At 40.4% G+C, this 12,412-nt stretch overlaps 1 non-coding gene across 1 annotated transcript; it reads left to right on the top strand.

The window, feature by feature from the left end:
* Nucleotides 1-314: 314 nt before the first annotated feature.
* LOC131222110 (small nucleolar RNA R71) lies at nt 315-421 on the top strand. The gene has a single exon (XR_009159818.1). It is a non-coding gene; the product is annotated as a small nucleolar RNA R71 (small nucleolar RNA).
* Nucleotides 422-12,412: the final 11,991 nt, after the last annotated feature.

The raw sequence follows: 12,412 nt of genomic DNA, 5'->3' as shown, positions 1-12,412 counted from the left end.
TTTCATTAACCTTATCCTTCTTTCCTTCCATGGCCTCAAATTTTCTTATGAGCGTAGTCACTTTATACTTGAGATCATCCTCTTCTTTCCAGAGATACAATCCACCTTTGTCCTTAGATTGAGTCGGCTTAGACGTGGTGTTCGATTTTGGGTAATAGTCTTATGATTGTGTTTTTTTAGCAAGACTATCAAGGTAATCCCATACCTCGTCGACATTTTTATTAATGAATTCTCTATTACACATTGTCTCGACCATTTGGCGTATGGAAGATGTCAGTCTATCATAGAAAAAATTTGTAATGCGCCACATTTCAAAGCCATGTTATGGGCATGAACTGACCAAATCCTTGAACTTTTCCCAACATTGGTAAAATGTTTCATCCTCCTTTTGGGTGAAGTTCATGATTGCTTTTCTAAGGGTAATCGTTTTATGATGTGGAAAAAATTTCTTTATAAATTCCCTCTGCATATCATTCCATGTGCCAATGGATCTAGGACGCAGTGAATGTAACCACGTCTTAGCCTTCTCCTTCAAGGAAAAAGGAAAGAGTTTCAGCCTGACTGTGTCCTCAGACACATTTTGAAAATATAAAGTGGCTATGATCTCATCAAACTCTTTCAAATGTAGATATGGTTCTTCAGATTCAAGCCCATGGAACTTAGGAAGGAGTTGGATAACCCTTGGCTTGATGTCCATATGTCCTGTATTTTTAGAAAAAATCATGCATGAGGGTGTACTTACCCCCATTGGTTGTAAATAATCTCATAAAGTACGAGGCGGGGGTGCTTGATGCACCTCATTCTCATCCTGAATGTCCTCCACCCTAGGTTGGGGTAGAAGAGGTTGGTTTTCAGCCATCACTTCAATTAACTCAGGGAATTTCGAGTGGTGTCTAGTCCTGCGATGGATAGTCAACCCTTCAACCAATCCTCCTTCAGTTAAGAGGCGTCGAGTGTTGTCACGGGCCCACTTGGGCATGAAACACTCGCAGCCCTCAATCAAATTCGAAACCTAATCCTAAGAAAGGAAAAGAAAAAAATAAAAAAAATCTAGAAAGAAAGAGAGGGTTGGAAAGAAGTTACCAAATTGGAGTTCCTAAGTTAAAAACCTTTAAAAGAAAACAAAACAAGTCAGTTTTTAAAGAGAAGGTCTAAAATAAAAAAAATCCTTAAAAAGTAGATAGAAGTAAACTAGTTTCTAAAAGAAGAAATTCCTAAAGGAAAATGGAAATTTCTAAAATAAATTAGGAACGTCCTAAACCAGAAAGTAAGTTACTAAAAGAGATCTGAAAAATAGAAAGTAGAGAAAGAGCTTACCGAATTAGAAATTTCTATCTTAAAAGCCTACAAAATAGGAAGGTTAGTTTCTAAAAAAAGTCTACAAGTAGAAAATTTCTAAAAATAAATTAGGAAACAAAGTTAGATTCTAAAAGAGTTAGAATTAGGAACTTGCTAAAAAAAGAAAAAAGAAAACAAATCCTAATCTAGAAATAGCAAGGAAGAAATTAAGAAAGAAGTTACCAAATTAGAAACCTATCTCAGAATCCTACAAAACAGGAAAATAGATTAGTTTCTAAAAACAAAAAATTAAAATTCTAACCTAAACTTAGAAAATCCTAATATTAAACTAATCCTAAAACTAGTTAATTTTAGAAAAATGTAACTGTCAATCTCCGGCAACGGCACCAAAAACTTGTTCACTCCCCAAGTATAGGGTTGTGATGTAGTCATAAACTCGGTAAGACCGAGGTCGAATCCCAAGGGACTGAAACTTGTACGTATTCTGAAATTAAGTAGAACTAGAACTAGAATAAGATGAACTCTAAACTGAATGAAATTTGAGAAATAATGGTGAAATACTTATCTAAAACTTAGAGAAATCAAAGGTAGGAAGCTAGGAATTCAAAGGATCCACTTATAGAGATCAAGGAGATCTTATGCCTGCATCAGAAACTCAACTGGACTTAGAGTCCGTCTTCATCCAGTTGAAAAGTGTAATTATGGAAATTAAGACTGGACTTCTTTTGATAAAGTTTTCAAGATATGAAAGGTATATGAATTAGAATGGATTTCATCACCAAACCATGCCCAGGAGATAAAGTAAACAACGGAATTAAACTAATTACCAACCAATCAACAATGTATGAAGGTTAGGAAGGGTACCGTCATCCGACCATGCCCAGGAGACAATGGTGAACAACAGGGCTTCCTAACGTCATAATCAAAACAAGGAAAAGAACATGCTTAAAGCTATCGCAGACCCATTGTAATTTTAGCCACAACAGACCATTAAAAACTAAAAACATTCCCTTAATCAAACTAAAATCAACATCAGTTCAGGCTCAACAAAAGGCACAAGCAAAAAGTCTCCCATCACGCTACAAGCTTCACCTCTTAGCCCTAGGTAAGAGGTTTAGCCACTCATGAACATGACGAGGCTAAAACTCATAAAATAAAACATAAAGAAATTAAGAAAGGAAGAATAAAACACCAACAACTCTTACTGCCTTCACACGTTCAAAGATCTCCCAGGTGATGAATGAATCCTCTCAGTCTCTTTCGTCTCCTTTATATAGACAGCTAGAATAAGGTCGGTCAGTGATATTGCGTGGCTTTTACGCAGCCAGTTACGCAGCCAAGAACACAAATCCCTGTTTTGGTGCGGCAGATCTTGGAAACTGACTTGCGTCAGCTTAGAATTATGGTGGATGATGGTCCAGCTTTCTGATTTGACTTCATGAATGGGATCAGGACCCCCCTTGGCATCTTCTGGATGGATCAGATCATTGATCTGATCATCCCCTTGATCGCATAGTGGCCCACTGCGGCTGGTTGTTGTGGACGCAGAGCCTGCGCACGGTCCTTGCGCTGTGTTGAAAGTGGGGCCCATTATTGGGAATTGCTAAAAAATCCAATCCATTCATTGGATCGCCCTTGAAAATTCAGTAAAATTGGACAATTTTTAGACCGAAGTTGGTGTGTCCCACCCGTCTTTTCCGTTGCACCGTCAGTCTTCTGTTTGGACGAATGGAGACTGATCTCCGGTGTATCTTGAAATTTGACCACCTAGGCCATGTTTATAGGGCCCTTTTAAACCTAATGGTTGGTCCCAATTATCTGAATCATCGACCATGGTGGCCCACAGAAACGAAACTGTAGCGCCCCGGTTTTCAGGACCCGAGTATATGACCCATGTCCCAAAAACTCGAGTGGTAGCTTTAAAGGATGGTCGAATTCGAGTGTACATTTTTTTTCCTTCATCAGAGTAAGAAAATGAGCGTAGTGTGGACAAATTGACATAAAGGAAAATTTCATTATCATTCAAATTTACAAGAAGCTGCCCATAATGACTTATACAAACCAATGTCTCTGAATTTAACAAGTACAAGATTTACAAGAATTTAATACATGAAGAATAGCGAAAAGCATATAAATATAAGCCGCAAGATCACGCAGCTCCTCCAGGTAAATACAGCCATGCATCCCTGGCAATCGTACCCTGCTCCTCATCAAGTCTGAACATACATATCACTAAATCCACCTGTAATACCTATACGGTTGTATATTTGATGGATGAGTGGCCAACTCAGTGTGAATTCCCCTCAAGATTACACACCGCCACATTAGGTAAGAGATAGTATAAAACATCCAGACAACCAAAACAGAGTAAATGCAGTCTTATTAGGTGCATGGATGCATGAATGTAATCATCGACCTGGGTAAATCATTCGGACGGTCGGGGCCCCAGGAAAAACATCCAGACAGGCAATGGGGTCGTCACCCAAAGATGTGAGTGGTCATCAGCGCAACACGCAGCGTAATCGTATGGGCATGAGTGATCCAAGTCATCATCATAAATCGATCGGCTGGTCATTAGCGCAACTCGCAGTGTAATCGTATGGGTATAATGATCCAAGCCGTCGTAGTATGCTATGCGTGCATGATTTGCCAGCCCATTATTAGTCCAATTGCAATCAGCCATTTTAGAATAAGCTCACGGTCACTACGGGGAGCGCAGGGCCCAGCGTAGACCGACAGCTTGGGCATAGTGTCCCATTACCACCATCCCCGGCTCATGAGGCTACCATCTTAGGATGTTTAATGGAAACTCATCGACTAGTGACCAATCATATTATAATATATGGGGCTTACCATCGCATGGTTGCACGGTATAAACATCGAACCCATATAGGAAAAATATCAGAACAAAGCCACATAGGGCGATATCAAACAAGCCACATAGGGCAATTATCAAAATAGGCCTCATAGGGCGAGTATCAAAACCATACGATAAAAGACCATCCTTGAAAGCTATTGGACATAACAACCCTAGATGGTATGCCCACATTAATGATCCAGTTAGACCACCACTCAATAACCACTACGTCGAAGGTCCATTTTAATCACAACCAGTCGGGTTACATCCTAAGTATGGGTGTACATTTATAGGTAGGGGTTTTCTATTAATGTACCAGTTTAAAGTCCATAAGCAATACACAAATAATCCATAAGCATGAACAAATATACAGGATGAACATTAAGCAGACAATATAGCAATTCAATTTCCACCAGCTAACACATGTGATTATAAGAGAGAGATATCAATTATTATTTTTAATAAAAACTATAACTTAAGCTAATGAGAAGAAGGAAAGCTCAAGGGGAAGAATCATCACCTCATACTTTAAATTGCCTTCTAGTGTCGCTAAGTGCTTGCGCCCTTAGGATTTGTATCCTACCACAAATCATGAATGTGTACAATTAGGTCCAAGTTCTACTCACTACTTAGGTTTAAGATCATGGCCTAGGATTTGAATTATTTATCTTAGGGTTTAGTCTTAAATTTAGTTTCTAGGATTTGAACTCTAGTTGGTGTATTAGTTACCATTTAACGTTAATGATATAACTATTATTTGTGACCATGGTATTAATCAATATTACAATTGAAGTATAATGGTACAACCTATTATTAGAGATAACATTTCCAAGTGGTGGATACCATGCTAATGTCACTAAAGGTAGTTTCATTTATAATAACTAATATTAGCGTAACATGATAATAGTAATCATTAAGATGATAGTTAATATTATGATCTACTATCATGATAATATTTAAGAGTAATGGATGTAAATTTCTAATAATTGTAACTTTGTTTAATATAGCTAGTATTAGTGTAAGTAGTCCATTAATGGTTAATCATTTATGATTAGTACAATCTACTATTCAAAATAAATATCTAGGATGATAAATAAAATATTACCATTTAATAATTGAAATTTGTTTCTAACAACTAGTCCTAGCATAATGATCTACTAATGGCTAACCAGGGCTAATATTAATAATCCTAATAACAACAATGACAACAAATGATAAGAGTGCATCGGAACAAGGCTAGAATGGGGAGGAAAGGTTGACTCACCTTGATGACTTGGTTCGAACCCAGTTGACTCGGCCCAACTCAACTCAGGTGAGTCGAGTCGACTCGCCAGCTACACAACTCACCCACCCTACTCATTCTCTCCCTTTTTCTCTATCTTTCTTCTTCTCTTTTTCCCATTATTTTCTCCCTTGCTGGGATGTCCAGCAACGGGTCTGGACAGACCAACCCAGCTCGACTCACTCAGACTCGATGAGTTGACTCAGTTTGGGCCGGACAACCCATCTTCTTCTCCTTCATTTTCTCTCTTCTCTCTCTCTCTCTCGTTTCTCTTTCTTTCTTCTTCTTTTCTCCTCTTCTTCTGCTGCTGGAAGCGTCCAGCAATGGGTGCAGCATACCATGGCCTAACTCGGCCCAGATTCTGTGGCTTGGGCGTGTCAGCGAAGTGCGTCACCCTCCACTGGCAGTGTGGTGCTCAGATTTCTCTCAGATGCTCTCTGTCTTCTCATTTAGAGAGGTCTAAAAACTTCTGGACTCACCCAGCACGGACCAAACTCAGCTCGGCCCAGACTCCGCTCAGTTCGAGCTTTGCTAGTGCAACAACGCACTCTCTCTCACTTTCCTTCTTTCCATTTCTTCTTCTTTCCTTTCTTCCTTCCTCCTTTTCATCCCTTTTCTCCTGCATGGGTTGTTGTAGACATGGCCCACCTTGTGAACGAAACTGATCAGGGGTTAACGATTGTAACAGGGCTAGTGACCGTTCTTCTTGATGAGGGAGATGACCCGCCATTAATGGCAGATCACAAACGCCCATGACTTTCTCCAAAACAATGCATGAGAATGGTGTAGACGGATCTATGGGAGCTTAGAGCATGGTCGTATTGAAGCTCTAAGGAGGTTTAGGCGGTGGGTTCGCTGGTGGAAAGGAAATGACTATCCTCTAGGGTTTTTGCAAGAAAGGGAGAGAAACGTAGTTACAGTCCGATTCATCCCTCCCTTATAGCAGCTCCAACGCTCCTAGGACCGTTAGATGAGGATGGAAGGCCAGGATCAGATCCCACTATCTGGTTTTCTGGAAAATAGTCGGCGGAAGGGCGGTTTTTGTCTTCGGTTTTCCACCAGAAATCCTAGCTCACGTGAGCAACAACGGATGGATGGGATCCGTCTGGTAACGGAGGGCTGAGATGGCTCAGGAGCAGCTCACGCGGATCGCTGAGCTGGTTGGGAGAGCAGTTTCCTCTTTTGAAAATGGTGTGTTTGTAGGATTGGATTGCAGCTAGGATCGTGTGTCCGCACGTGCATGGAAATTAGTTTTGACGGTTGATTTTTGGTTAGGGTTGAAGGATGCACGCGATGGACGGTTCAGATCATCCATGACAATGATCATGGTGGGCCACAAGTCAAAGAAAACGGATGCTCATCCGCTGTTGGAAGTGAAGAGAGAGAGAGAGAGATTCTCTCCGTTTTGAGAAAACGCAGGTCAGCGCTGGCTGACCGGGTTGGCATGCTCGGTGCACGGCGGTTGCATCTCACGTGGTACACATGCCACACCGGTATGGGGTCTACCGTGATGATTGTGGAAAATCTACTCCGTCCATTCCATTTGGGAGTCCCCAGACAGGGCCCGGGATCAAAGATCAGGCCGGTGAATGTCCAGGTGGGGCCTACAACTTGATTTGTAGTCCTAATGGTGGTTTCCCGTCAATCTAGTGGTAGGATGATTCCGAAATTGGACATCAATGGTTAAAAGGTCCTAATGGTCCATTTTTAAAGCTTTCATCACATATTACTAACCAATACTAATGTTAATATAGACTTCATTACTTTTGTATATTACTTATAATTAAAATAATTAAAATCTCATGCACATATATTCATATAATTTTAATATTAACATAATACTATATGCATGCCATTGATCTCCTATTTTTTTTTTTATATAATTCAAAATATGCAGTCTCATGTTATACATATATATGAATTGAAAATTGTGCAATATCTTATTTAAAATCACATTGCTAAATAATATAAAATTTTATCCAAATATCTAATAATTTTTGGTATACACGTTTATAAAAATATTCAATACTACATTAATATTTATAATTCAATTATATATTATGAAATTATTATTCATTATTTTTAGTTAATATAATATATATATTTATACATTAAATATATACGTATTACTCTTATTATAATATATTTTCATACACTTCTATATGATAAATAATTTATCAAAATACATCTATAATTTTTTTTTCCTGATTTATGTTTGTGTAAAATAAAATAATTATACTTATTAAATATTATACGACTATTGGATGGTTTGATCCATCCATCGAGGTTATCGAAGTCGTAACAATGGGTTGCGCTGATGACATGATGGTTCATCTCAAAGATCAACGGATGGATAGCCTAATACATAGGTGCAAACTGCTTTCAACAGTCAGATTTAAACTAGGATGAACGTGAATGTTTACTTAAATCAGGCTTGTATTTATACTAAGTTTGGTTATACGGTAACACCCGAGTACTGGAAAGTACGGGGTGTTACAGAAACGTAACCTCTGTTGGGAAACAGAGTTGACGCACGTCGACGCTGTGATGGCTGGTATCCCACTGATTGACATCAGGAAGGAAATCCACACCGTCCATTGAAATGCCCTCGAAAAACCGTTTGGAAAGGGTTTGATTGGCTTGGTTTAAGTGTGGTCCATCGATCTTTCTGCTCCGCCGTCCATCCTGTTATTTAACCGGTATTTTCCTGTGTGTGCGCATGGGTTTAGAGAAAATCCTTTTGTACCGTCTCTTTGACCTTCTGGAACGAATGGACGGTGCAGATCATCAAGTTGTGTGATGATGGTGGCCCACCGAACGTCGACCTCAGCTCCCTGTTACAGTTTTCACACCACTAGAAACAGCAACTTCCATTTTAGTAAGAGAGGTCGGGTCAGCTCCTGCTGACCGACTTGGCTCACTTAGTGCATAGCGAGTGCACGGCTTCTGTGCACTCCACTTTCATAAAGTGGGTCTCGCCTTGATGTATATGCAAAATCCAATCCATCCATCCACTTTTTCACCTCATGTACACTATTGAAACCAAATTTGAAGCACATCCAGATATCAAGTGGGCCCCAAATCGCTGTTTTATGGTCTGATCTGTCCATTGGGTCACTTCCACAGAGATCAAACAGTTGAAATTTGACTTGTACGGTTAATTTATGGTCCTCAGGCCATGTATGAAGTTTCAAGCTGATCAGATGGTGGGAACCTTGTGATCTTGCATTCTGGACGTTTTTCAGGCCTGTTTGAAGTGAGTGGCTGGAATTTCTCTGATCTCTTGTGTGTAAATCCTCGATCTTGGTCCCATGGAGTCCCGTCCAATGCCTTAGTGATGCCAGAGTATCAAATCTATGCTTTTAGCATCCTTTCCAGTTCAAGCCTATAATTGCACCTTGCATCATAAACACGATTACAACGAACCGTTAAGTAATGTCATGTTCGTAAATCCAGGTAGTAACTGGGGTCTAATATGCAATATTTGACCCTCAACAACAATCATAATGAAGTAGACCATATGGAGAATCTCAAGCAAGTGTTACAGGTGCTAGCATAGAACCAGTAGTACCTCGACTTGAAGAAGTGCAAATTCCTTCCCAAGAGCCTCTTTTTTTAAAGCTTTATAGTGATATCCATGTGCATCCGGGTGGATGAAGAGAATGTGAAAGCCATCAAGGAATGGTCGGTTCCAACCAACATCCTTGAAGTGTAGAGTTTTTACGGATTGATGATGTTCTATTGTTAGTTCATGAAGAATTTCAGCACCATTATGGCATTAATTATAGATTGTAAGAAAAAAGGGGACCATTTCAGTGGCCTGACGAAGTTGACAGAAGCTTTGCTGAAATAAAAATAAATTGTCCACAACTCTAGTTTTTGTGCTTGTTAGCTTCGACAAACTGTTCGAGGTCGAATGCGATACTTCATATGTTGGAATTGAGGGAGTTATATCGCAAGAAGGCATGCTAATATCCTTTGACAATGCGAAGCTCAGTGATGCTCATAAAATGTGGTCAACGTATGAGCTTGAATTATATGTAGTGGTCCAGGCATTGTGACATTGGAGACATTACTTAATTCAGTGGGAGTTCATTCTTTATACATACCATCAAGCTCTTAAATTTATAAGTGTTAGGATAACGTGAATCGTGTACATGCTAGGTGGATTTCATTCTCACAAGAATTTACATTCAAGTTGAAACATAAAGCCGTCCATCAGAATAAGGTGGCTAATGCACTTAGTCAACATCATTATTAATCACTGTGAGTAATGAGATTGTCGAGTTTAACTGCCTTAATGATCGGTACTCTGAAGATGATGAATTAATGGATGTATGGATTAGATGTTAGAAAGGTCAGCCCGATGACCTCCATTTTTAAAATGGATTTCTCTCCAAAGGAAATCAATTATGCATTCCACATAGTTCCTTGCGATAACGCATTATCCAAGAGTTATATGGGGGTGGCCTCGGTGGTTGGTTAGGGCGAGATAAGATTACAACTCTTGTGGAGGAACGATCTATTGACCGCAGTTGAAGAGTAATGTGGGAAAGGCGGTACAATGATGCTACATATGTCTGTTAGTCTTACCAAGGGGCAACTCAAAATATAGGCTTATACACTATATTGCCTATACCTGATGGTCCTTGGGAGGATTTATATATGAATTTTGTGCTTAGTCTACCGCCAACTCAGCATAGCACAGATTCAGTATTTGTGGCAGTGAGCAAATTTTCAAAGATGGTGCACTTTATTCCCTGCAAGAAGACTCTCGATGTTACACATGTAACGAGCTTGTTCTTTTGAGAGGTTGTGTGGCTACATGGTATTCCTAAATCCATCACATCTGATCATGACATGAAGCTCCTCAATCACTTTTAGAGAACTTTTTGGAAGTGATTTGATGCCTAACTTCAGTTCAGTAGTACGTATCATCTGCAGACAGATGGTTAAACAAAAGTTGTGAACCATACGCTTAGAAACCTCATTTGATGCATTTTTGAGGATAAATGGAAGTAGTGAGATTTGGCCTTTGCTTAGGTAGAATTTGCATTCAATAATATGTTGAACTGTTCCACCAACAAGTCCCAATTTGAAGTTTTGTAGGGATGAGTGCTCCGACATATTCTTGATTTGGTTCCTTTGCCCAAGCTCCTGGGCATGAGCATTGTTATAGAACATATGTCAAACCGAATTATGGGCATTCAAGCTGATGTTCAGGCTAAGTTGTAAGCTTTCAATGACAAATGCAAGAAACTGGCTGACAAACATCAGCATCCGAAGGTGTTCGAGGTGAGAGACAACTTGATGGTTCAACTATGTAAAGAATGATTTTTGACTCGAACATCCGAACCAGTACCTATCCATAAGATCAATAATAATGGTTATGTTGTTGAACTTTTTTTTTTTTTGAAAGAAAGTATTTTCATTTCATCTAAGGTAACAATGTACAGGAACAACCTCCAAGATAGCCCAGGATTCCTGATCACTGAACCATCAATGTTTAACTTATACTAGCCTGTGGGCGGAGTGCTCCACCGACCTTGTTCAGGAAAATAAGGCCTCTAGTGGCCAGGAGGAGGTCTTTGAAGGATGAGAAAAAGATGTTGGTCTGGTTAGCTTTGCCCAAACGCGCCAGACTATCCGCAGGAGCATTGCCTTCTCTAAGGATGTCTCTAAAGACGAAGGTGCTCGCCTGTCTCATATTGGTAATCCTATTCAACCACAGTTTCCACTTTCAAGAAGGGGGGGGGGGGGGGGGGGTGGGCGATAAGCCATTAATCATATCTGCCATGAACTTTGAATCAGTTTCCACCTCAACCCCATTTAGCCCAAAGGCACCATAAAGAGAAAGCCCGTCGCAAACAACCCTTAATTCTGCTTTGTTGTTGGAGCTCACACCATAGCCGATGGAAAGTTTCTACAAAGGCCCCCACCTCCAGATAGCCCAGGATTCCCGATCACTGAACCATCAATGTTTAACTTATACCAGCCTGCGGGCGGAGTGCTCCACCGCACCACTTGTTCAGGAAAATAAGGCCTCCAGTGGCCAGGGGGAGGTCTTTGAAGGATGAGAAAAATATGTTGGTTTGGTTAGCTCTGCCCAAACGCGCCAGACTATCCGTAGGAGCATTACCTTATCTAAGGATGACTCTAAAGACGAAGGTGCTCACCTGTCTCATATTAGTAATCCTATTCAACCACAGTTTCCACTTCTAAGAAGGGGGGGATAAGCCATTAATCATATCTGCCACAAACTTTGAATCAGTTTCCACCTCAACCCCATTTAGCCCAAAGGCACCATATAGAGAAAGCCCATCGCAAACAACCCTTAATTTTGCTTTGTTGTTGGAGCCTACACCATAGCCGATGGAAAGTTTCTACAAAGGCCCCCACCTCCAGATAGCCCAGGATTCCTGATCACTGAACCATCAATGTTTAACTTATACTAGCCTGTGGGCGGAGTGCTCCACCGCACCACTTGTTCAGGAAAATAAGGCCTCTAGTGGCCAAGGGGAGGTCTTTGAAGGATGAAAAAAAGATGTTGGTTTGGTTAGCTCTGCCCAAACGCGCCAGACTATCCGTAGGAGCATTGCCTTATCTAAGGATAGCTCTAAAGACGAAGGTGCTCACCTGTCTCATATAGTAATCCTATTCAACCACAGTTTCCACTTCCAAGAAGGGAGGATAAGCCATTAATCATATCTAGCATGAACTTTGAATCAGTTTCCACCTCAACCCCATTTAGGCCAAAGACATCATAAAGAGAAAGCCCGTCGCAAACAACCCTTAATTCTGCTTTGTTGTTGGAGCCCACACTATAGCCGATGGAAAGTTTCTACAAAGGCCCCCACCTCCAGATAGCCCGGGATTCCCGATCATTGAACCATCAATGTTTAACTTATATCAGCCTGCGGGTGGAGTGCTCCACTGCACTACTTGAACGGAGTGAGGCCATTGAACTCTCGGGC

This window comes from Magnolia sinica, chromosome 12 (genome assembly GCF_029962835.1).
Source record: "Magnolia sinica isolate HGM2019 chromosome 12, MsV1, whole genome shotgun sequence".
In the NCBI taxonomy this organism is placed as follows: Eukaryota; Viridiplantae; Streptophyta; class Magnoliopsida; order Magnoliales; family Magnoliaceae; genus Magnolia; species Magnolia sinica.
Note: the sequence above shows the minus strand (reverse complement) of the source record. Positions and strands in the feature narration are given on the sequence as shown.